At 41.2% G+C, this 25,691-nt stretch overlaps 1 pseudogene; it reads left to right on the top strand.

Moving 5' to 3' along the window:
* The window catches only part of LOC148039844 (putative inactive purple acid phosphatase 29), a 46,120-nt pseudogene extending 24,036 nt beyond the window's left edge, over positions 1 to 22,084 (top strand).
* Positions 22,085 to 25,691: the final 3,607 nt, after the last annotated feature.

The following is a 25,691-nucleotide window of genomic DNA, read 5'->3' as shown; positions in this document are numbered from 1 at the left end:
GAAGAGGGGGAGGAGCACAAAGCTCGAACTCAAGACACCCTCATATGAGACTTGATGGCGAAAACTTCAAAGTAGGTGAGGGGCTCAATGCTCAACCTCAAGCCACTCTCTTCGAATTTGATGGCAAGGCAAGGCTCTCATAGTGTCTCCCTTTTATAGTTTTCTCTCCTACATCCCCACGTTTTTGCTTTTATTTTCCCAAAAAAGCATAAGGCTTTTTAATCATTTGGCTTTAAAACCATTAAAGCTATGCTTTTAAAGCTATGAATAACCTTAAAAGCTTAAACGCTTGAACTATTGCCCATTTGCTTTCAATCATTACCCATGATTAAGCCATCGTCATGAGTGGGAGCCAATCAGGCTGCCATCTTCTGCAATGCCTTCGTTCATTTATGTATTGTCGATGCCATGAGATCTAGCACAATAAGATCGAGCTACGCCTCCATGACCAGCACCAGCAATGGCTCGCAGAATACGCCATTATCCCCTTGATTATGCTGCCATGTCAAAACATCATCTACTTTGACAACGAAATTGTGTTTATTAAAATGCCATGTTGCCTGCACAATACCATCAAGTCACCATAATTGCTCGTCTACCTATGCTTCTGCCACTATCATTATTGCGCAAAATTTTGATTGCCGCCTTGTGATGACCTTCAATGATATCGTTATCATTGCCATTATGCTTCATCAATCAGTAGCCATATTGCGTGATTAACCTATCATCATGATCCGTAGTCCCCATCCTATGTGCCAGAATATACATCGCCATTATTACTGTGTAATTCAATAGTCCAACTACATTTGATGCTTGCCATCTACGTTAATTGCCATCATCAACTTGATTCTAATTGCATGGCTTGGACCATGAAGGGTTTTTACGATGTGTTTTCAAGCAGAAGTTAGAAACAGCATCTGGATATCTGTTTATGTGCTTCGATAACAAACTCAGATCTTTGATTCTATCAAGAGTCTCTTGGGCTTTTACAAACACACCAAAAAAATCCAAGATAGCCCCCTTGCCATTCGATTTGGAATTCTTGATAGCATCATCACAACCTCTTACAAGATCTTCCTAGAGTTGTGCTTGTGCTCGTATAGATGAATTCTCAAAAACCCCTCCTAATTCTATGACAATCATATCAATTTGACTTTTGTCTCCAAACATTTTAACCATAAGAACAAATGCATTTGCATCTTTCTTTGAAAGACATCCACCTTGCCACTCGAATACACGGGCAGCCGCACCCTCTATTTTTGAACCAAGTACATGAGTTATATCTGAATTTCTAGCAACACGTTTTGTGGGGCGTTCTTTCCGTTTAGTTGCTTGTCTCCTCTTGGAGGAATTTTCATAGTGCCCCTCCTCAGCATAGCTTTTGAGATTCCTTACTGCCTTAGGGGCAAGAGCTTCCTCGGCTGAATCAGACGGCTCCAAAATGTAACATCATCCTCAATAGTGTTAAAGTTGGCTACCTTGAAATCATTAAGCAATTCATTTCCTTCTCCATGTTCATCACCACTTTTTGACTCATTTTTATTATCCTTGAAAACACTATAAGATATAGGCCTTATACCGATGTTAAAAGTGATGAAAATGTAAATAACAAAATTTGCCCCCGTCATCGCAAAAAGCATCGTTATTGGCGACGCCATAGAACAGTCAGTATCAACTGATAACGATGCTCATACGACGGTCTGCGACAATAATAACGATGGAAGCAGTAAATTTGTGACGCTAATAGCGAAGGTAACAAAGGGAAAAAAATTGTGGCAGGGCAGTGTAGCACTGTGTGCTTTATTTGGGCCATACAAAATAGTTTCTGCATTGTATACAATGCTCGTGCAAACAAAAACAAAGTATACTGAAATCATAACACTGATACATGAAATAAATACATGATCGCATAATGAAAGCGATTGGTACAATCATGACAAGATATCACTAATACATAGAAAATGTCTACACAGATCAGGCGACCAAAAAAGAAAAGTGTGTGAGCTCCAGGGATCCAAGGGCGAGCTACATATCCTCGCCATCCGAAAGCTCGTCCCATTGCAAAGGAGCATCAAACGGACTCTGCAAAAAAAGAAACAACAATGCATCAGTCCACCATACAATAATGCATTCTAATTAAACATGGTAACTACGGACAAGAAATATGAGTGACTTACAGGGCCGCCGCGTCTATACAATCGGTCGATCAATGCAGTGAGACTGTGCCTCTTTGCATATCGAGTCTCAAGGCCAGTCGGATCGCGATTTGTAATGGAGTGCTGCAAAGAAAATAAAATACTTACTGTTAGAAATATGATTGTCAATACAAAGGATATTGCAAAAAAATAGACAAGCAAAACAAAAGAAAAACTTACAAAGTCCTCCAAATATGTCTTGTGGCTGCCACTTCCAAGATGATGGACCACTCCGGCCTCGAGTCGTGCCCTCGCCGCCTCACGCTACTGACTCCAACGTCCTGGAGAATCTGTAGCATCCTCCCTCAGTCGTCGGCGCCAGTCGTCTGCGTCTAAGCACTCGAGCTTTGCAGCCCCACTCTTGAGTGCCTTGTGTGCGTCCGATCGTTTGTGTGACATATATGCATGCATGCAATCCATTATCCAGCTCGTAGAAAACCTATCTACTGAGGCTGGAACCGAAAACTCCTCATGCAAGGATGCTACTATGTAGTCCTTGCTCCCCTCTAGTATGTTCTTCCAATGATCTAAGACATTGTGCCGAAAAACTTGTTGGTACAACTCTCTCATGTGAGCCATCACCCTCCTCCCCTCATCATTCATGATGATGGCTCCTGACCTATCATCGACTAGATATGCATATCCCCCTAAGGTATACCTAAGATGGGTCCTCTTATCCTGTGTCTATGCTCTTGGGCATATCCAGGAGACCCCTGTGCATCCGATGTATATCTGTCGGAGTGGCACCCATAGAGGTGCCACTTGCAGACGACTGAGTAAAAGCCGAAGTAACTGGAGTAGACGTCCCCACAGGTGTGACAAATCTTGGAGGTGCTGAATGACGAGACGGAGACATGGCGTCCGTGCCTCCACAGCATCCACTTGAGCCTGAGCCACGCTCCCTAGAACCGCCACGCCCCGTGCCGACTGTGAGCTCACTGCCTCCGTATCTCTGCAGCATCCGATCGCGCTGAAGTAGATCTAGCAGAGCGGCTTGACGATGTCCAAGACAACTCCTGGTCTGTCATGTCTCTGAATCTCACGATCTGGTCTGGAGACATGTGAGTGAAGATATCCTGCAACTCCTCATCACTCATTCCTCGACTCATCCTGAAAATGTCACCTACACAGACAAAAAATGATGTTAGAATAATCAATTTAAATCATACAAAGCACAGTAATATAAATCCTAAAAAAATGATCTCACTTAAAATGCATATCTTATGTATCCTTATAAGCGATTGGTCAACGAATTGAGTAAGTGGATGCTCCAAGTACGAAGTATCCTATGGTCCCATGTCAATCTCCTGACACAACTCCGCATACACTGGAAGATCGATAGACATGTCACCATAAAAGGATAAATCCACCTCGTTCTCAAAGAATTCTTGAACTCCTGTATTTCCATCATTGTTAGCCGATGCTGGCTCCAAGCTTTCGGTGGCCTCCATCCCTTGCATATATCGACCCCTCTATTTACATATTGTCTTCATCTATGCTCAGAACATCGCTTTGATCATATACTCTCACACTTCGGGGAGCTGAAGGTATAACATACCACCATCCAGGTTGTCGGGGGTTTGGATAGAAGATTACATGTTCACAAACACGTACAATAGAGTTTAAACTATTGGGACATGTACCATGTCATAATACAATTAACAAACAAATGAGCCCATGCACCTGTTCACAATGGGCCGGCAACACAAAGGTGTCGCACAAATCCATCCATTTTTTTTCGGAATCTATTTCGAGAAATCCAGATGGACCTCGTCGAACTGTTGCTCCAGCTCCTTCAAGTACCACTTTGGACCACTGCATATCGAATAGTATCATGGAGAATCTACGGTAATCCACCGTAATAATACTTTGCAAGTTTCCAAAATACTCCATCTCATCAATAACCATGTTTGGATCCATTGCTCGTCGTCGGCTCTCTTGCTCGAACCTTGCCATGATACCACAGTCCATTGTGGAGTGCATTTTATCAATACACTCCATGCGAAAATGCCGTCCGCACGACCACACTGCACTATATATTTTGTATTATACATTGAAACACTCAAATTAGATGTCGCATATAAAATATAGATACGAAAATCCTAAACACCTCATCACCTTTGGACTACATCCCCTCGAGAATTCCCACTCCTCCATTGAGACATCCGTCCCTTAGCGAGACACTGTGGTCAAAGCTCCATGCAACCATCGCGTTGACATGAACCACGGCATCTCCTCCATGCCCTCAGGATGCGTACTACGTCGAAATTCAAATCGCACTTCCTCTCAATCTTGCCTAGCGATTTGGTACTTGGCGAGCCACGTCTCCATAGAAACATGGTGCAACATACAAAAGTAATTCACCTTCTCCTCCATTGTAGCATCCATTCTTTTTTCTACCCCATTTCCAACCACCACATCTCCAGTCAGTCTATCATCGTCCTTTAGCGACCATAGCATTTTGTTGTCTGGATCCACCGTTGGTAGCCATTGTGAAATATGCACTAGCGCCTTAGATACCAACCAACCTTCAGCCATGCTACCTTCGGGCCGAGCTTGTTGTCACACAAAGCCTTTTAAGATTTTCATAAAGTGCTCCAAGAAGAACATCCATCGCATATGGACAGGTCCAACAATCTCCACTTCATCTATAAGATGCACAAGAAGGTGGATTTGTATCGTGAGCATGCTGGTAGGCAGGTATTTCTCAAAGAGACAGACCTCCTCCACTACTCCCCGCCTCGTGAATTCAATAGAGGACCTCTTAATCTCCTTCTATGAGATCCATTGCACCAAAGTCGATAACCTGTAAATGGCCCCGTGTATTTCTAGAGTAAGACATCCTAAGATCGCGATCGGTAGTACAAACTGCCACAAATGAGAAAGCATTATGAATAATGGCTACACTCCAAATAGCAAAATGCGCACGCCAATTACAATCCATTCCTAGTACAAACCTGACATTTCTTATGCCATTCATGAGATTTTAGCCCTGATAATTGGTCGTCTTTAGAAAATACAGACCTAAGAGAACGCATCATACCCATCGGAGTGCGGATAGACTTGACTACTTGCTTCACAATGCGCTCTTCTTTAGTGGACAAAACCCAAGGAGCGTGAGGTAGCTGCACGCGACCATCAACACTCGACTGTGGCCAAAGTGCCTCCATCTTACCTACCTCCTTCAAATCCATTCGTGCCCCTATAATGTCTCTCTTTCTTGTGATGTGGTCCCATAGCAAGCTACCCACATTCTTGAAAATATACATGGGATCCAACAAGTGGTTGACATGTAAGTGGGTCCAATATGGCAACTCGTAGAAAACTGAGAACCGTCGCATTCCATTTGGATGTGACTCTGCGTGGACCATTTTCAGCTCATACCAGCTTGCGGCGTTCATACGTGTTGGAGGTCGTCCAAGAAAACCTTCCCCGAGTTCATGATCCTCTGGCAAGAAAGCGGCGTGTCCTTGATATACCATCTTCTTCATGGTTCGTGACCTTCGGGAGTCTAACTGTGGCCCACACAATGGACATGCATGATAACCTGAGGTAACCAGACCTGTTCCAACACCACGATCCAGTGAATACAAGCTTGAACGAGATAAAATATAGATATTACCAACAAGAATGGAAGTCTATTTACCTAAGCACTCTCCGAATCCCTGAAAGTCATGTATCGTCCACATGAGAATGGCTCGAATATTGGCAGACCGCCGGCCATCGCGCTTGCTCATATCTTGCACGGTGACCCCCTCCTCCCACAAAATCTTAAGCTCATTGACTAATGGACGAAGATACACGTCCATATTTTTTACTTTGTAGCGGCCGGGGACGAGTAAGCTAAGGATGAGATGTCATTTCTTCGTAGAAAGCCATGGAGGGATATTGTAGTTGACAAGGACTATAGGCCACACACTGTAAGAAGTTGAGCACAGACCGAATGGGTTCATGCCATCCATTGCAAGACTGAGCCGACTATTCCTTGGCTCTCGGGCAAAGCCTGGAAAGGTAGAGTCAATGTGGCTCCATGCATGTGAATCCGCTGATATTCGTTGAACTCCATCTGTGGACCTATTCTGCACATGCCACGTTGTTAAGCTCGCCATGCCAGACGTATGAAACATGTGGTTTATGCAGGGAATATTGGCTTATGCACTCCATCCATCACATGCCCACGAACTCTTCTAATTGGCCGCAAAGGGTGCACTCCTCCTTGGGACGAGACATCACCTCCCTGGATAGAAAAATTGCCAGTCAGACCCAATCTTATTGTATATGGTATTCAATTAGCTTGCGAGTACAATGCATGATTGATATTAACTTTTCTTACCGTTTGCTGAAAATCTACAATCGCCTGATCAATGATCTCAGATTAAAACTCGCCAAATCGTCGTACGTGTTCTATAGACAATCGACGTTTTCGTCTAATTGCCAGCTTGCATTGAGAGCAAGGACATGGGACATGCTGATTAAGATATGCCTCGTGATCTTGAACAACAGGACCTTCATCGTTTTCCATTTTGTCTATGTTACGACAAACAATTTGTTTTTGCTATCATTCTTTTTTTCTTTCTTAAATAGTTCTCCTCTCCTTCCATCTCTCTCTTTTTTTTTCTTTCTTAAATTGTTATCCTCTCCTTCCATCTCTCTCTCTTTTTCTACGTTACGACTATGACCACAACCACGACTATGATTACGACCATGACCACGACTACGACCGCAACCACGACCATGACGATGACCACCACGACCACAACGATGACTATGACCACGACCATGACCACGACTACGATGACTATGACCATGACCATGACCACGACTACGACTATGACCACGACCATGACCATGACTACGACTATGACCACGACCACAATCACTACGACTACAACTACGACCACGACCACAACCACGACCACGACCACGACCACGACCATGACTACGACTACGACTACGACCACGGCCATGACCATGACTACGACTACGACGACCACGACCACGACGACTACGATCACGACCACGACCACGACCATGACCATGACTATGACTACGACCTGACCACGACCACGACCACAACCATGACCACGACCACAACTACGATGACCACGACCACGACTACGACCATGACCACGACCATGACCGCGACTTCGACTATGACCACGACCACGACTACAACTACTTATATAGAGATGAAGAGAGAGACAATAGTTGAGAGAAGAGAGAGAGATCCGACTAGAGCATTTGATACCCATAGTCAACACATCATGGAAAACACAAGCACAAATTGACATTGAATTATGGCAAGAAAATCCACCACAAAACAATAGTTATAATACTCGAGGTAGGATTTCAAAGTCTTATTGATTTCAATCGGTCATGGATGCCATACTATGGATAGGTTGCACTCATTAAGAGTAGGATTGGCGATTCACCTCGTCTTCTCTCCATCATCAATAGAATTCTCCTTTACCATTTACAACTCACCCACCTTCTCTCCACACTATTGCACACTACAATCTCTATGAGGGCATGAGATTGGGATCTCCACAAAAACCAAAGCATGATCTCTAGCTTAATGGTTGCATATATACTACTACTACTCGTGGAATAAACCTTAAAATAGTTATTATGCTCAAATATATGCTTGTTAGAGTAGAAATTTGTTCCTAAGACTATTCTAAGGAAGAAAGAGGGTTAATGATAAAAGAGTGTCATTCCTTGCAAAGTGATTTTATATTATATTTATTAATTAAAATTGATAGTTGAAGATGAGTTTCCTAAGAGATCTTGTAGTGATGCTGTTTTAGTTTTGTGAAGCATATGAATGATGCTGTTTTAGTTTTGTGAAGCATATGAATGATGCTGTTTTAGTTTTTTTGTATTTATCTTTTTAAGAAGAGATTGATTTTTATGGAATATCCAAAGTTATTTTTGGATTTACGTTATGAAAAATGAATGTTTTTCATATTGATAGGCTGATTGCCTTCGTTGTATACTTGCGTGGTGGAGGCTAGAACAAGCCCCATGTATGAGAGGTCTCTTTGCAGGAAGAACATTATGCTAGGAAGCACAAGTATGCTAGGGCTCTCTAGCCATATATCCCTTAGGTTTGTTGAGGATCGGCCTAACCCCTATGAGCCTAGGATGAGCTTATTGTAAGGTCTTATTTACTTTTCTCTCTTTCTCTCCCTTTTTCATTTCCTCTCCCTCCCTCACTCTCACCCTCTCTTTCTCTTTTTCCCTATTAGGTTTAATGATTTTTCTCTCTCCTCTCCCTCTCTCATTTTTTCTCTCTCCTCTCCCTCTCTCATTTCCTTTTTTCTCTTTCTCTCCCTCTCTCATTTCCTCTCCCTCCCTCACCCTCACCCTCTTTTTCTCTCTTTCTCTATTAGGTTTAATGATTTTTTTCTCTTTTTCTCTCTCCTCTCCCTCTCTCATTTTTTCTCTCTCCTCTCCCTTTCTCATTTCCTCTCCCTCCCTCACCCTAACCCTCTCTTTCTCTCTTTCCCTATTAGGTTTAATGATTTTCTCTATTTTTCTCTCTCTTCTCTCTCTCTCTCTCTTCTCTCTCTCTCTCTCATTTCTTTTTCTCTCTCCTCTCCCTCTCTCATTTCATTTTCTCTCTTCCTCTCCCTCTCTCATTTCCTCTCCCTTCCTCACCCTCACCCTCACCTACACCCTCTCTTTCTCTCTTTTCCTATTATGTTTAACATCTTTTCTCTCTTTTTCTCTCTCCTCTCCCTCTCTCATTTCCTTTTGCTCTCTTCCTCTCCTTCTCTCATTTCTTCTCCCTCCCTCTCCCTCTCTCATTTCCCTATTATGTTTAATATCTCCCTCCCTCTCTCTCTCTCTCTCTCTCCCTCTCTCATTTCCCTATTATGTTTAATGTCTCCCTCTCCCTCTCTCATTTCCTCTCTCTCCCTCTCCCTCCCCCTCTTTTTCTCTCTCCCTCCCTCTTCCTTTCCCATTTTCTCCCCCTCTCCCTCTCTCATTTCCTCTCTCTCCCTCCCTCTCCCTCTCTCATTTCCTCCCCTTCCCTCTCCCATTTTCTCCCTCTCCCTCTCCCTCTCTTTCTCTCTCATTTTCTCTCCCTCTCTCAATATACATAAATTATACAAAAAAAAGTAAAAGAGAGAGAATGCACTCTCCCTCCCTTTCCTCTCATTTCATCCCCCTCACTCTTCCATTTCCTCCCTCTCCCTCTCCCTCTCCCTCTCTTTCTCTCTCATTTCCTCTCCCTCTCTCAATATACACAAATTATATAAAAAAAAGTAAAAGAGAGAGAGAATGCACTCTCCCTCCCTCTCCCTCTCTCATTTCCTCCCCCTCCCTCTCTCATTTCCTCCCTCTCCCTCTCCCTCTCTTTCTCTCTCATTTCCTCTCCCTCTCTCAATATACACAAATTAAACCCTAAACAAGTAAAAGAGAGAGAGAATGGACTTACCATAAAGATTCGAAGGAGGGTTTGGTGGCTCCTCTTCACGACGGCAGCTCCTCTTCTTCGCGAACAATGGCGGCGGCAGCGATGGCGGCGGCGGCGGCGGCGAGAAGCCTTCTTTCTCTCTTTCTCTCCCTCTAAGCAAAACGGTCACTCTCTCTCTTGCTCTCCCTCTCGAAAACTTTCACGAATGCGCGAAATGAAATGCGCTCGGGTTTCGGCCCGCGTTTTTTTCTCTGTCGAGCATCGCTATTTGTGTCGCTATCAGTGTCGCATAATAGCGACGCCGCTATTTATCGTCACTAATCGGCGTCGCTATGGCCTGATATCCTTATAGTGAAAGCTTTCCACACCACACCTTAATATTGTAGCAAGCCCGTTCTTGCTATTGTTGCTACCTTCTCTACGGTAGGTGCCATCACTTGAAACTTGATATAGACAGCCACATAAAGCGCATGCTACTTTTTTATTTCACTTACTTGATAACATTGTGCATTTACTCGAGCATTGCCTTCGAAAATACGGCTCCATTATTGTCGGCTGCCAGATGCACTTTCATCGCCTTTTCTTTTACTTCCTTCCACAAATAATATCTTCTCCACACAAGTTTATGCTTGGTAAGCAACCTTGGAGAATAAACTCCCATAGGCATTGACCAATAGCCACACAACGGAAAACAAATTCCTAATGACGCTGACTAATGAGTTCAAATTCTTGGCAAAAAACTCCACCCTCAAGTTTGCAGTGGTGGACATGTACCATCACAACAATGGGCAATCCCTTCTTCGGCAACAAAATGATCCCACCACACACACATGCACATTCTCTTTCCCCTCCCCTCTATAACAAGTCCAAATATCCCTCCATCACATTCTCTCTATATCTCTACCCCTCTCTTGCCTACCACTTCAATCAATTCCCTTCTCTATATCTCTTTCATCATCCTGGCTACCCTCTTTTCGACATATAATTTAGACACACATGTCCTCTAGAGTTGTTCTCTCTCTCTCTCTCTCTCTCTCTCTCTCTCTCTCTCTCTCTCTCTCTCTCTCTCTCTCTCTCTCTCTCTCTCTCTCTCTTTGTGGGCATCATCTATTTGAACCAAACTTTCATCGTCCTAGCCCAAGTTAGGATCGAGTGCACTAGTTAAAAATATTAACCTAAAACGCTACTTAATAAGACTATTTAACATTATTGTTATTATAAATATGTAGTGATTATTTTTAAATATTAATACTATTAATACTAAATAATAGAAAATCTATTCCAATTAATTTATATTAAGAACTAATTAATTAATTCTAATTAACTAGTACTAGTTTGCTAAGTAAATAAAAAGTAATATTTAAAAGTTAATTAATACTAATATTAATTAATATTAATAATACTTTATTTTGGTATTATTACTATTAATGAGTTAAATAACTAAATAAGATCAATACTATTATTAGTAAAGTAACTAAATAAATTGAAATATCTAAAAGTTAATTAATTATAGTTAATATTATTTTCTTTAATAAATTATAATTAATTTTACTTGTATTAATTAACACTACTCTAATATTATTGATAATCAAAAATATAATTTATTTTTGAATTAACCAATATTAAAAACTAATCGATAAATACCAGTAAACTAGTCCCAGTTAATTAGCTAATTAATAGTATTAGTTGTTAATAATAATAATAATAATAGCATTATTATTATTATTTTTATTAAATTTTAATATTACTACTATAAATTAACCACTATTAGTTAACTCTAATTTTGTATTAGTTAAATAAGTAAATAAATATCTATTCATAATCATTAAGTAACTAACTAAATAAATATTGAGTAACTAATTATTTACTTAGTAACTAATTTAATAAATATTGATATTAATTATTAGTACTAATAATTATAGTATTATTACTATTAAGTAATACTAATTTACTATTTTATTAATTGAGTAAGTAAATATTAGTATTAATGATTAATTATTAACTAATTAACCAAATAAATACTAACTAATCATTCACTAAGTAACTAATTCGATAAACATTAATATCAATCATTAACTAGCTAAATAAATATTGAGTAACTCATCATTAACTAAATAAATGCTAACTAACTAATCATGAGCTAAGTAAATATAAATTACTAATTAGGTATTAGGTAGCTAAATATTAATATTAATCATTTACTAAGTATTAATTTTAAGAAGGTAAAAAAAGTAAAATGCACCAAAGTTCGAATTTATTTTGATTGATTGATTGATTGATTGAGAGAGAGAGAGAGAGAGAGAGAGAGAGAGAGAGAGGTTGGTGACCTTAGGAGGGCCAGGGCGGCATGACAAACCAATGGAGGATGAGGGCAATGCGGCAAGGAGAGGGTGGTGTGATGAGGCAAGAGTGGCACGATAAGAGGATGGTTTCACAATGGTGACACTCTAAGTGTGTGTGTGTGTGTGTGTGTGTGTGTGTGTGTGTGTGTGTGTGTGTGTGTGAGAGACAGGGGGGGGCGGCTAACAACCATAGGAGGGCCAAGGCGGCATGACGAGGGCATGACAGACCAATGGAGGGCGAGGGCCATGTGACAAGGTAAGGGTGGCACGATAGGAGGATTGTGTCATAGCAGCAACACTCCAAGTGAGAGAGAGAGAGAGAGAGAGAGAGAGAGAGAGAGGCTGGCGACCATAATAGGGCCAAGGCGGCATGACCATGGAGGGTGAGGGCAATGATGTTGGGGTAAAAGGCCTATGGGCCTGCCCGTGTACATTGTGACCGCCCATTCTTTATTCATATATAATATGATAATGCAATAAGGCTGTTAGTTCAGTTGGACAACACCTACATTGTGTGTGCTCTTCTCTCCCACATCTTCCTCTTCTCCTTCTCCACTGCCATTGCATCCCCTTCAACTGGTATTAGAGCTTTGGATCAAAGCTTGATCGTGGAGCTTGGCCCGGCATTACTTCAGCCCAGATTGAAGACCTAGAGCTTGGAGCTTCAATGCCAGCCATGGCTTCTTTCCCCCAAGGTAAGATTTCATCTCCCGCCTCTCCCCGGCCCTCATAGGCTCTTTGAAGGTGTTCCTTGGCTTCATTGGGCACCTTGTATGCCCCCATTCGCCCCCTTATCCTAACCAGCATACTCCACAATAGCAACTCACGTTTTTTGCGTCTGTTTCAAAAAAACTGGCTCAAAAATCCCATTTTTTCTCATATCTGGGGCATTCGAAACCCGATTTAGGCAAGGTAAGAGTCTAACTTGGGGTTTTGGCATGCTCCGGACGCAATGGTGATGTCAAATCTACCAAATTCTGATCACAAATTTTTTTGTAACAGATCTAAGTTCATTTACATCAAGAAAATATCATGCTCTTAGCTTATGTGATGCTCCCGAGGCTTGGTATTTGATGCCCAAATGCTTTGGGGATGTTTGCCCAATGTTTTGAGATGCTTTGGGACTTGGTTTGAGCTTCCATATCTCGATTTATGCAGGGATTTACTACTGTACATTGTTTGGGTAGCAAGGTTTTACCAAGGACGGCTTATGCATAATGCTCTCTGTTGACATTCAGGTGTCCTGTTGGATGTATTGATGCTTGGTCATCATGGTTTATGCCCGGATATGCTATTTGAGAACTATTGAGCCTTGATTTGGATGTGGAAACTTTGTTATTGGTTGGGATTTATGCTATCTTGGTTGATAGGTTATTTTACCTCCAGTTTGGTTATACCTATGGTCTACAGGTGCTCCCGACTACTCGGGATGATATGCTCATGTATTTGGAGTAAGAGTAAAGCTCAATTCTTGGTTCACTGTCATTTTCTTTGCACCTAGCATTTCACTTGACAAGGTTTATGCCCCGTGCTACCCATTATGGAACTGATGTTTGATGTGGATGCTTTTGGGTTCGGCTATAGTATGGCAGATGTTTGGGCTTGAATCGACTTGCATTTGAGAATTTTGTGGAGCAGTTGCATTTGGTTGGCTTATAACTTATGCAGCTTGGATGCTATTTGGCCCTTTATGTTCATATTATGAATCTTGGATTACTTGGATGCAGATACATGTTTGAGCAGTTCTTGCTCCATTGTCTTGGCAATTGGTTATTAAGCTTTCATTGATCATTGATGCTTGGTTCTTTGCAGGTTACTCCTTGATCATTGGACTTCTTGATAGTGCTTGGGTTTAACAGTTATGGCTTTGTTACTTCTATGTTGCGTAGCTTCTATGCTAGTTGGGTTGCTTTTGCCCATACATGTCAGAGAGCAGTTGCTCTTGATGCTTATGCAGTTATGCACTTTGTCTACTATCATGTACTTTACAAAGCCACTTCTTTGGATGTTGTTATATAGATACTTGGGCTTCTCCTGGAGCTTGACCATTGCAGGATCTTATGCCACTTACCGGTTTTGCATTGACTTGGATGCTACTATGTGGTCTGATATACTACAGAGTCATGTTTGCCATTATGGTTATGGGCTAATTTCATGGTTGAATACCGTATGCTCTTTTGACAGATGTCTTAGCTTTTACACTGTTGTGGTTGGTTATGTCATGCACTTAGCTACGAGTCTTTTTCATGTGGGAGCCTCTGCATCCCTAGTTGATGCTTCTATGCTTCCCTCTTCAGTGCAGATGGAAGAGTACTTGCAGCAGCATGCTTCTACCACTTGTGCTTCTACTAACAGTTGTCTTGATGAGCAAGTTTCCTATGTTGGGACAGCCCTAGACTCTGAGTTCCTTGGATGTGGATAGCCCTATTCATTATGACTTGGATTCCTTGTCGTCTTCTACAGACTCTTCTTCTACAGATGTATGCTTCCATTGTGGAAAGCTTGGGCATGTTAAAAGAAAATGTTTCAGATGGATTGGAGAGCAGCTAAGACATAGAAAGACTCGACATGAGCAGAGAGTTAGAGATACGAGAGATGCAACGGGTGTTACCACTGTTACTAGTGGTGAGGTACATGTTGTTACCCATGATGATGCAATTGAGCATATACTCATGTCATCTAGTTTCCCTTCAACTTCTTGATGCTTGCCCTAATTGTACTCTTGGTCCTTGCAGAGCCCCCTTGGCTTATGGCAATCGTACGAGGCATGCTCCTCTAGATCTTGGCCATTGTGCAGTATATGGACCTATGCCTTCCCAATCACTTGCTGGAGTGTCGTACTTTGTGACCTTTGTCGATCATGCTACCCATCGTGTTTGGGCTTTTCCCTTGGGCAGATTGAGGATGCTGTAGTTATGCTTTACAAGTTTATGGATTCTGCTAGTAGCAGGCCCAGGTGCTTGCAAATGGATTATGAGAGTCATGCTCTCTCTCCCAGCTTTCGGACCTCCTGTCAGCAGTATGGCATTGATTTCTTGTGCCCACGGTATTATGGGATTGCTCATGGCATGTGCTTGACCTTACAGGCAAAGGTTGCTTCTATGCTTACCACACTTGGGTTGTCTTATGGCTTTTGGGTTGAGGCCCTTATGACGGCAGTCTATTTGGTTAACAGGACGCAGTGCTTGACCTTGGATGGTATTACATCCCATGAGGCATGGATTGGCATGCAGCCCTCCTATGATTACTTGAGGATGTTTGGCTGCCATGCATCTGTATGTATCCCACATGAGCCTATGTGACGTAGATGTATCCTCCTTGGTTATGGAGATGGTGACTTTAAGGCCTACAGATTATGGGATTTGGATGCCTAGCAAGTCATATGCAGCCATCATGCTGTCTTCTATGAGACGCAGACACCTCTCAGGCCTCTTGATGAGCGTTCAGTATGCTTTATGGCTGATTTTACAACAACTATAGTGCCATTACAGCCAGCTGTTTATGCTGAAAATGAGGCACTTATTGGCCCAGATGACATAGTTATGCATAGCATTCAGAGTCAGGATATTGGTGGTCAGTTGCTAAACCCCTTGCAGGTTCATGAGAGCCATTTTCTTGTAGTTTTGCAGGCTAAACAGCCAACCATATGTCAGTCTTCTACTTTGCTAAGGCCACATGTAGTCTTGAGACCCCGTTGGACGAGTGTCCGGGATATTGGCTCTCTTTTAGTAATTGACTCTGGAGAGTTTAATTGCTCTCTGTTGTCTTGTATGTGCTGTGCTGATGTTACTTGCGACTCTGATGCTTTACAGTCGTGCACTGATGAGTTTGCTTGCTTCATGAGAAGCATTCTTGGATTGCTCCATTGTATGGAGCTGCGGGATCGCTTATCTCCTGGATGTCATGGACTCGGGGATGCTTGACTCTTCTTCTACAGAGGTTCCCGACACTTCTTGCACAGCTTGCTTTCTAATTGGGCGTTGGGTGAGATGTCATGATTCCTCACCTTGTCTTTTTTTTTCTTTTCTTTGTTTTCACTCACTAGCCACATTGGCCTTTTAGTGGGAGGTTTTTGGGTAAAAGGCCTCTGGGCCTACCCGTGTACACTGTGACTGCTCATTCTTTATTCATATATAATATGATAGTGCAATAAGGCTATCAGTTTGGTCGGACGGCACCTACATTGTGTGCACTCTTCTCTCCCGCATCTTCCTCACTGCCATTGCATCCCCTTCAAATGAGACAATGCGAGGGAAGTGTGACAAGAGGATTGTTTGACAGTGGCGACACTCCATGTGAGAGAGTGAGTGAGAGAGAGAGGCTCACATACTTGCATGAATGATTAAGACAAGGGGGCGAGAGATATTCTGTCCCGATGTAGGTAGTCCACAACTTGGGGGATATCTCATAGGAGGGGTCTGGCCTTATATAACCACTTGAAGATAATGGAGCATTAAATGCATGTCAGAGAAAAGAGAGAGAGATGTGAGGTATGACGATAGGGTAGGGGGTGTTGGACATAGTATTTTCACCAAATATGGGGGCACCGACAAACCCTTATTCGGCAACAAAATAATCCTGACACGCAAACACATTCTCTTTCCCTCAAGGAGAGGGCGGTGTGATGAGGCAAGGGTGGCACCATAAGAGGATGGTTTCACAATGGCGACACTCCAAGTGAGAGGGGGGTGCTAGTAACCATAGGAGGGCCAAGGCAACATGACAGACCAATGGAGGGTGAGGGCAATGCTATAAGGTGAGAGGCATGTGATGAGGCAAGGGTGGCATGATAGGAAGATGGTTTCACAGCAATGACACTTGAGGTGAGAGAGAGAGAGAGAGAGGGAGAGGCGCACATACTTTCATGAATGATTAAGATGAAGGGGTGAGAGATATTCTATCCCGATGTAGATAGTCCACAACTGGGGGGGTATGTCATAGGAGGGGTGTGGCCTTATATAGCCACTTGAAGATAGTGGAGCATTAAATGCATGTCAGAGAGAGAGAGAGAGAGAGAGAGAGAGAGATGTGAGGTATGAAGATAGGGTAGGGGGTGTTGGACATAGCATTTTCACCAAATACGGTGGCACCAACAAACCCTTCTTCGACAACAAAATAATCCCAACACACAAACACATTTTCTTTCCCCTCCCCTCTATAAGAAGTTCAAATATCTCTACATCCTCTCTATACCTCTCATCCCCTCTCGCGTACCACCTCAATTAGTTGCCTTCTCTATATCTCGCTCATCGTTGGCTAACCCCTTTTCAGCATATAAATTGAACACACATGTCCTCTAGACCTCCCCTCTCTCCCTCCCCCCTGCTCTCTCTCTCTCTCTCTCTCTCTCTCTCTCTCTCTCTCTCTCTCTCTCTCTCTCTCTCTCTCTCTCTCTCTCTCTCCTATTGCAATTTTTCCCTCCCTTTCTTGCCCTCTCCCTATCCCTCTTGCTTCTATCCCAATTTGTCCCCCTCTCTCTCTATTCTCTCTCTCTCTCTCTCTCTCTCTCTCTCTCTCTCTCTCTCTCTCTCTCTCTCTCTCTCTCTCTCTCTCTCTCTCTCTCCCCCCCCTATTGAAGTTTGTCCCTCCCTTTCTCTCTCCCCCTCTCCCTCTCCCTCTCCCTCTCTTGCTTCTATCCTGTGCTCACATGGCTTGCTCCCTAAACAAGTGGGAGATCTCATCATTGTTATGCATCGGAGTGGTGTGAAGGCTTGTGCTATAGGTAATACTGAGATTGACTTGAGAAAAACATAGTGTGTAATGGTTGATCGAATTAATGATAAGTTGCTCCTCTCTTGATCTTTGCTATTATGATTTACCTCTCCCTCTTACCTTTTTTTGAATCATTGTAGAAAAGAGAGTGATGATCTAATGAGTCTTTAGAGAACGACTCCAACTTGGCCCCCCGACCTAGAGTAGGACACCATGTAGTCACAAGCAACTTACAATCGCAAAGGGGGAGATGCCCTCTAAAAGCAAGGGGGAAAGCAATACAAGCATCATCGTTGGCATTCACAAAGGTGGAGGCGATCGTTGTGGTTGCATGCAGGGGAGGAGTGATATCAGGAGAGGGTGGACATGCTTTGATATCGTAAATGAGGAAGGGTAAGAGAAAAATAGTAATATCAAAGAGTAAAATCGACAAGGCCAAAGTTGAGGAGAGCAATGAACAAGCAAAATCTTGAGTTGTTTAGTGCACAGTAGGGGTGTGGACACACACAAAGAAAAAAGAAGCCAATGTAAAAAATAGGAAAGGAGTGCATAACACAAGCTAGGGATACAAGTGGTGAGATTGCTCTCATGGTTACATGTGATAAACATATTGTGCAAGAAGCTTGGATTAAGGACTAGCTAGAAACGTTGATGGTAAGTATATGTAAGAGATGGTGACATGTTATTAAATATAGTATTTTCTTTAAACATTAACATCAATATTACTACATCTTTTCATGTAGATGCGGACATCCATTCCTTTACCTCCCATCCCATTATGTCATTTGGTTACTATGCCTACGATAACACAAGTTACAACGAGATACAAGCAACTCTTTGAGACTTTTTTTAGCAATGGGTATGTTAGAGGGATGGGTATATTCATAGTATCATTGGAGACTCCAAGGCATCAAGACAAGGTGGTCAATGATTCAATTACAAATGAGCGAGACCTCCATTAGCTAAAGAAGCATGAGGAGTTTGAGGTAGAAACTAGCAACACACTGATTGGACCTTTGTGTCAAGTTGTATATTTATGTTAGGGATGGAAACCATCAGTTTACAACATGGATGAATGAGATAAAGACATGTGAGTGGCCCTAAACCATAAATTCCTAGTATATTTGTTGTTTCTATCACACTAACATCTATAATTGTTTGTAATAGCCTTTCCAGATATAACATGAGGCAACATGTGCATGTGGATTGTTGCCTTGTGAAAGTGACAAGCATAATCGAGGGGGAGATTTTGTCAACTATATCATACAAATAGGTATAGGGAGAACCATTTTTTCATATGATTGGATTGCTTTTATGGGATAAATAACACCTCTTGAATAAATGTGCTTTAGATCATAATCCAGAATGTATACCTACTAGTAGAAAAGGGGGTTGCCCATACCTCGTATCTAGACCTTGTGTACAAAGCAAGAATGTTGGGGCATGCTAACCATGCATCTATATTTAACAAGTTAATTGAGGATACACAAACATGGCTATGAGCACACAAAAATCCATCACCCATTCCTGCATTATACAAGGCACTATCAATCGCACTTGCCCATGTCATGTGGAAGATAGTTCTTCAAGCTTATTTTATAATTCATTTAATTGTAATGCCTTTGTCCTCAATGCAATAACGTTGTCATGAATTACCAAGTGCATGATGAATATGATATGATTGTGTGGCTAATTGAACAGAAACATATGCAACTCTCTAACTTTGAATTTAAAACCAAGTGGGGTGAGGTGTACTACAATATAATGAAATGTTTGTTAAGAAAACTTAATACTTGCTAAGAGTTATAGACCCTAGCCTTGGAGAGAGGGTATTGGCAATAAGTTGCTACCTCTCAATACTTGCTAGTCATATATATTCAAACTGCGTTGATTCGAAGTAATAGTATTTTTTACCATTGTAGAGAATGGTTGCATGCTTGGAGCAGGCCTCTAGGACGTGGGGTGTTTTAAAAGAAGAGAGAGTATACACATCGATATCCTTGAAGCTAAATTAGTAAGACCATGTATGGATATTGAAGGTCAAGGAGAGTTGTGACAAGAAAATTTGATCATTGATGGGCATGCTTGTATGTAATTTATTCTTTGTTATATATATTAATTACATTGTAAGCTAGACACATTATTATTAAACTGTATAATTTTGATTTGAGCATATGGAAATGCACCTTTTTAAAATTCAGTGAGATAATAGACCTTCTGAGCCATGTTATAGAACAATGAAAAGAGATTACTCTCAAGTTGGGAGGACTATTATAATGAGTGGATACTGATTTATTCTTCTAGTATACGCAAGAGATAAAGAGAAAACATAGAGAATAGATGCTTCGCAATGTCTTCTATGATTTCAAACTAGATAAATATATAGAGTTGCAAAAGTCATCCAACTTGGTAGCACAAAGGCTTCTATATAGGCATATTATATTATCCTTCTTTAATAGCATGTTTGTGATGATATATTGCCAATGCATTCCATAAATGTAATATTGATTTTTTCTTTCTAGTTCATGTATGGGCAATTGGAGAGGGGGGGCTATACAAACTTTGCGAGGAGATTGCTAGGACTAGGTGGACCTAGAGGATGAGCAATGTATGTATGAGGATTATCAAATTCAGTGAGATGAGGAGGTGTACCTTCCCACAACCTAAAAATCGAGTTTGATGTGAACGGGGTACTTGTATGTAGGTGACCAAACTAGAAGACATCATTAAAAGTGAATCCCTTGAAAATGGGTAAATATTAGGTGATTTTGTAGTGGCTAGGCCTCGCTAAGTTTTTGAAGGAAACATCTACCTTATTTAACATTGTCATTTGGAGCTCAATGAAGGAGGACAACTTGAGTGAGCTACTCAAACTGGTTACAAGTGATCGTGTAAAGCTGACAAAGCAAGCATCAGCATTTATATTTCAATGTAGACAAGGCTGGTGTAAAATAGCTCCTGCAACCACTTCTTCTAGAAGGAGTCACACAAAGCCCCTTTTTTTGAAATGTTTTGATGATATTTATTGCCTACACTTCAACCCAATAACAACACTATTTGTGGATGACAACATGGAGAAGTAGGGATCACTCTTTCCTCCCTCTAATTACGAAACTTGATTGATATTTGATATGCACAATGAATATGTACATTTGCTTTACAGACAAGGGTTCATAATCTTGCAAATGTAGTTATGGACTTAGTGCACTTTTTCATAATTATTTGAGTATTGAAATTTTCAAGTGTTGAATGGTATAAAATTAGAAGCAATAGCTAGAACATGTAATGAGTAATACACTATTGCACTTTACAAAGACTATTTAGCAATTGCAAGGGCTATTGTAATTGTAATCAAATGAGGATGAGAGAGAATAGGAAAAAGAGAGAGGAATGTGCAAGTGAAGCAATTTGTGTAAGTAGTTTTGCTCATGTGTGCACAATTACAGAACTGATACAATAATATATGTAAATAAAACACATGCAAAGAATCGAGAGAGGAGTGAAATGTGAATGTATACATGCATGTGAATGTATATGTGCACAATCGATCGAGTAATTGTGAGATAATATTAGTATCCTAATCCTAATATTAACTATTTGAATAGTTTGAAAAACAATAGATATCACATATTTTTGTAGTAAGTTCATGCAATAATGAAAAATCTATTAATCGCACCTTTCTTGTAGTAAGTTCATGCCAATAATCTATAATTGAACCTAGTGAAAATATTTGTGTCGTGGTTTCACTCATGTGTGCACAATTGAAGTACTAATATATCATGATGTAATTGCATAGCACATGCATATGAGCATAGAGGAATGCGAATGTATATGTACATGTGAGAATACATGTGCACAATTAAACAAGTAATAACATGATATTATTATTATCCAAATTTTGACTACTAAAAGTGTTTGACACAATGGATCTCATACTAAGCCTTAACCCTTGCAAAATTAAAAGGGTCTTTGTAAAGGATGCATAACTTGAATATATTTATGAGTCTAAACAAATGAGGATGAGAGAGAGAGAGAGAGAGAGAGAGAGAGAGAGAGAGAGAGAGAGAGAGAGAGAGAGAGAGAGAGAGAGAGAGAGAGAGGGTGTGGATTGGTATTGATGTTGTTAACATGGGTGGAGAAAGAGACCAAGCATTGGTGTCATTGTTGGTAGTGGTGCTGATGTGAGGAGGGGGCGAGTAAGATGTGGTGGTGGCAGTAGTGGTGCTAATAAAGGTACTCGTGGCGATGGAGAACCATCAATGGAGGTGATGGTGGTGGAAGTAATGGAGGTGGTGCTGGCAATGGTGGTGGAGGTGCTGGTGGTAGTAGTGGTGGAGGGGGTGATGGAGGAGGTAGTGGTGGAGGTGACAATGGTAGTGGTGGAGATGGTGCTGGGAGTGGTGGAACAGTAGTGGTGCTTGATGTATGCCTAAGAGAAAAGGAGGAATAAGTGGACTATGGGAAACAAAAATTGGAGGTTGCCCAAAAAAGATATCTCAAAAAGCTCGCTTCTTCCACATACTCCCTACTCATGACCTTTACAATTTGTAGTGCATCTCACTTCCTTTGATCTTATCTGGTCTTGAAACCTTGAACTCTCACTTCCTCGTGCTAGATCCTCTCCTTGAATGTGGAGATAAGTCTTCAATTGGTGGCAAGGTTGAGAGCTCGAAAGATGGAGAACCCCTTAGGCCTTTAATGTCTCGTGCAAAGCTTATGTCCTTTCTCTTTCTTTCGATCACCCCACACACACACACACACACACACACTCTCTCTCTCTCTCTCTCTCTCTCTCTCTCTCTCTCTCTCTCTCTCTCTCTCTCTCTCTCTCTCTCTCTCTCTCTCTCTCTCTCTCTCTCTCTCTCTCTACACACACACACACAACACACACAGACCCTTTCTCTTTGCTATCTCTTTTCATCTCCCTCTATCTCTTATAATCTTGTAATCTCTCTTCCCTTTTCAATCTCTTGTATTTTACAACACCCTTGAGAGGAGAAAAAGAATAAGGGTTAAAGAAGAGAGCCTAAAGCTTTATCATGAGGCTTACATAGATTTAGGCTTACCCTTTATTATTGTCATACATGCTCCTTTCTTACAATCAATAATTAGTTTCATTGTGTTTGAAGGGATCGATGTGGTTGTCTTTAAGTTGCATGGTAGCGGCGAGCTACAGTCTCATCCTCATTGCACTTCTCTCCTTTACATATGCCACTAATGATTAGTCAAATTATCATTGATCTATTGGATTGTTAGTTTAAAGTTGATAGCTCATAAATGATTATTGGTTAGTTTGAATTTAATGATGTATTTTGATAACTTTTAGATGTCATCTCATGGCAAAGATGACAATGGGGATGTGGAGTTGGAAGTAATCATTAATTTTTATCATTCAGATTGATGAGGCAAAAGACGCTGATGAAGGCAAAAGTAAGAGATGACAATGACAATGATTTAAAGAAAGAAGCATAATCTATGAGCTTTAAATAGCCAACTCATTATTTCTTCCCTAACCCCTCTCAAGTCCCCATTCACATACAAGAACATTATGGACATTATATCAACAATACATCAATGCTAAAGCGAATAACATTTGACATAGCAATCTATGAGCATATGCCAAGGATCGTTTCTTGATCCATTCAAGAACAAGCTCATAATACTATTTGGCAACATTACACAACTTCCCTCAATATGCAACCATCAAAGTTCAATCTACCAACAATGTCACATTACATCATCCACATATTGGGAACATGGAAAGCATCACACCTTGCATATATCAGTCAAGCATGCACATGATCCACCCTTTCTACAATTCTTGCAAATAATTCCTATTATCAACCAATGAAAGAAGGGATCAAAGGTCATTGGTATGGAGTCCTAGGACTATTGCAAGTGATGGAGGTTTTGCCACTCTCACAAGGGATGTGCAAGTATAGTTCTTGTAGTGGAAATGCTCAAGCATTAGACTTGGTTGGCAATCTCTTGGGTCACTAGTTCTAATAGTAGTCTTGGGCCTCTTAGGGAGTGATTCAAGGTGAGATGTTTGATTAGACTATATGCAAGTAGACCTAAGTAGAATCAAGTCAAGTCATGAGGTAGTTCTGACCCCCAATTTTGTTGGAAATGTTAATTCAATCTCTTTTGCATCCATGCAATGTTCTCAACACCCCCAACAATGCCCTTATGGATTAGTTCTCTAGTTTCCCACTAGGAAATCCTTGGTTATTGCTTCATAGTTGTTGCAATGGTGCTTATCTTGTCAAGACTCAACTCTTTGCTGGGTTTGGCTCTATGTAGTCTATTCAATAGGGTATCCTACTAGCACACAAGTCCAAAGGATAGTGATTTGAATGTGTAGATCATTAGTGTGGTAATGCCTTGTTGAGTGTCCCTACTAGTCTTGAGGGGTTTTTGCCTTGTGTTTAGTTTTGATAACATCAATTCTCGAGATAGAATGATAGTGGGATATTACATTACTTATGAAAGGGTGGCATAAAGTGCACACATCCTTAAGGCATTGTTCATGTGTTAATAGCCCTAGGAATTCCTTGCCAGTATATGATGAGCTTGTTGTTGAGCATAGATCAATATCTTGAGGTGGGTCTATCATGCAATTGTTGAAAGTGTCATGGATATAGCCTAATCTCATAAGGATTACGAAGACAACCACCTTTTGCCCTTGTAATTGCAATATCTACTTCAATGAGTCAAGGACTAGAGCATTCTAATCCCAAGTAGGGGATACTCATGCCAATGGTCATTTGTGTATTCAGTGGAAGTGACATCCCATTCATGTAGCTAGAATAGGCTAGTTTACAAGGGTTCTCAAGCACATCTCCTTCTCAAGGTGATTTTGTTGGGCATCCAATTGCAAGGCCTTTTGACCAACAAAAAAATAACAAATATTCCTCTCTTTTTTTTTAGTCTATCAACCATCATGCATTGCTTTATCAAGGCTTTTAGCCTTATGTATGGTCTAATTGTGGGCTAAATATTCCTAACCAACTTGTCTTTTCCTTCTCTTGGAGAATCTCCATGTCTTCATGGCAAGTGACTTGTGCCCATGTGTCAAGCCTTGGCAAATATGTTATTTGTTCTATTTAGCAGGCCTAATTGGCCTAGTGTGGCTACAACATCAAGAATCTACCAATTTCTTCTTAGCGTATGCCTTATGGCCTATATGTATTTCAAGTGGCCTAACAATGGCTGCGATTCACCTCCTTTGGCTTTTTGGGGTGATTGTTGGCCCCTTGGAGGTCCTTATCAAAATGTTGAAGGTTGAGCCCTCGAGTCTTCAGGTGAATTGACAACAATCCCAACTCCAACCATAGATCTTCAAGATCTCTCTTAATGGTCAAATCACACAAATCTCAATTAGTAGGAAGAGCAACCGCAAGATGAAATACATGAATCAAGCCCTTCCAGGTTGGATTGTCAAGATGAGATCTCTAAACAAGTGAAATGGAGGATGAAAGGGAAGAGAATGAGAGTGGGCATTTAAGGTGCTTCACCAATCATTTGCTTTAGCCCATGGTGAAGAAGCTTTAGCTTAAGGTTTCATGGTAGTCAATGTTTCTTCCTCCCAAGGTATGCATCGAGCCTTTATCGAGGAGCTTTCTAGGCTTTAGCTAAACCTCACTAAGTGCTTTTTGAGTTGCGAAGCTTGCACAAGTGATCTCCTATGACTGACACTAGTAGGTGAATTGTTAAGTGACCTTAAAACTATTTTAGACACCTTAAATTCAAGTCAATCCTCAAGGGAATCGAGCAAACCTTGCCCTCCAAGCTAGACTCAATTGATCTTAAGTAGCAAAGTTTGTGACATTCCAAGGGAGCTCCAAATGACATTGTCTAGAACAATCTCTTGATGGACTACTAAACCGTGCTCTCAAGGGGACACTTAACAAAAACGTTACAGCTAATTATGACTGCATCTACCTCTCTTATGGCAATGAACCTTCATCTATTTGTTGTAATGAGAGTGGAATTGTCATGCGCAAACTTATCATAGAA

This window comes from Lygodium microphyllum, chromosome 2 (genome assembly GCF_053477565.2).
Source record: "Lygodium microphyllum isolate KBCC chromosome 2, Lygodium_microphyllum_v1.1.10, whole genome shotgun sequence".
Lineage (NCBI taxonomy): Eukaryota > Viridiplantae > Streptophyta > Polypodiopsida > Schizaeales > Lygodiaceae > Lygodium > Lygodium microphyllum.
This window is presented reverse-complemented; position numbering and strand designations above follow the sequence as displayed.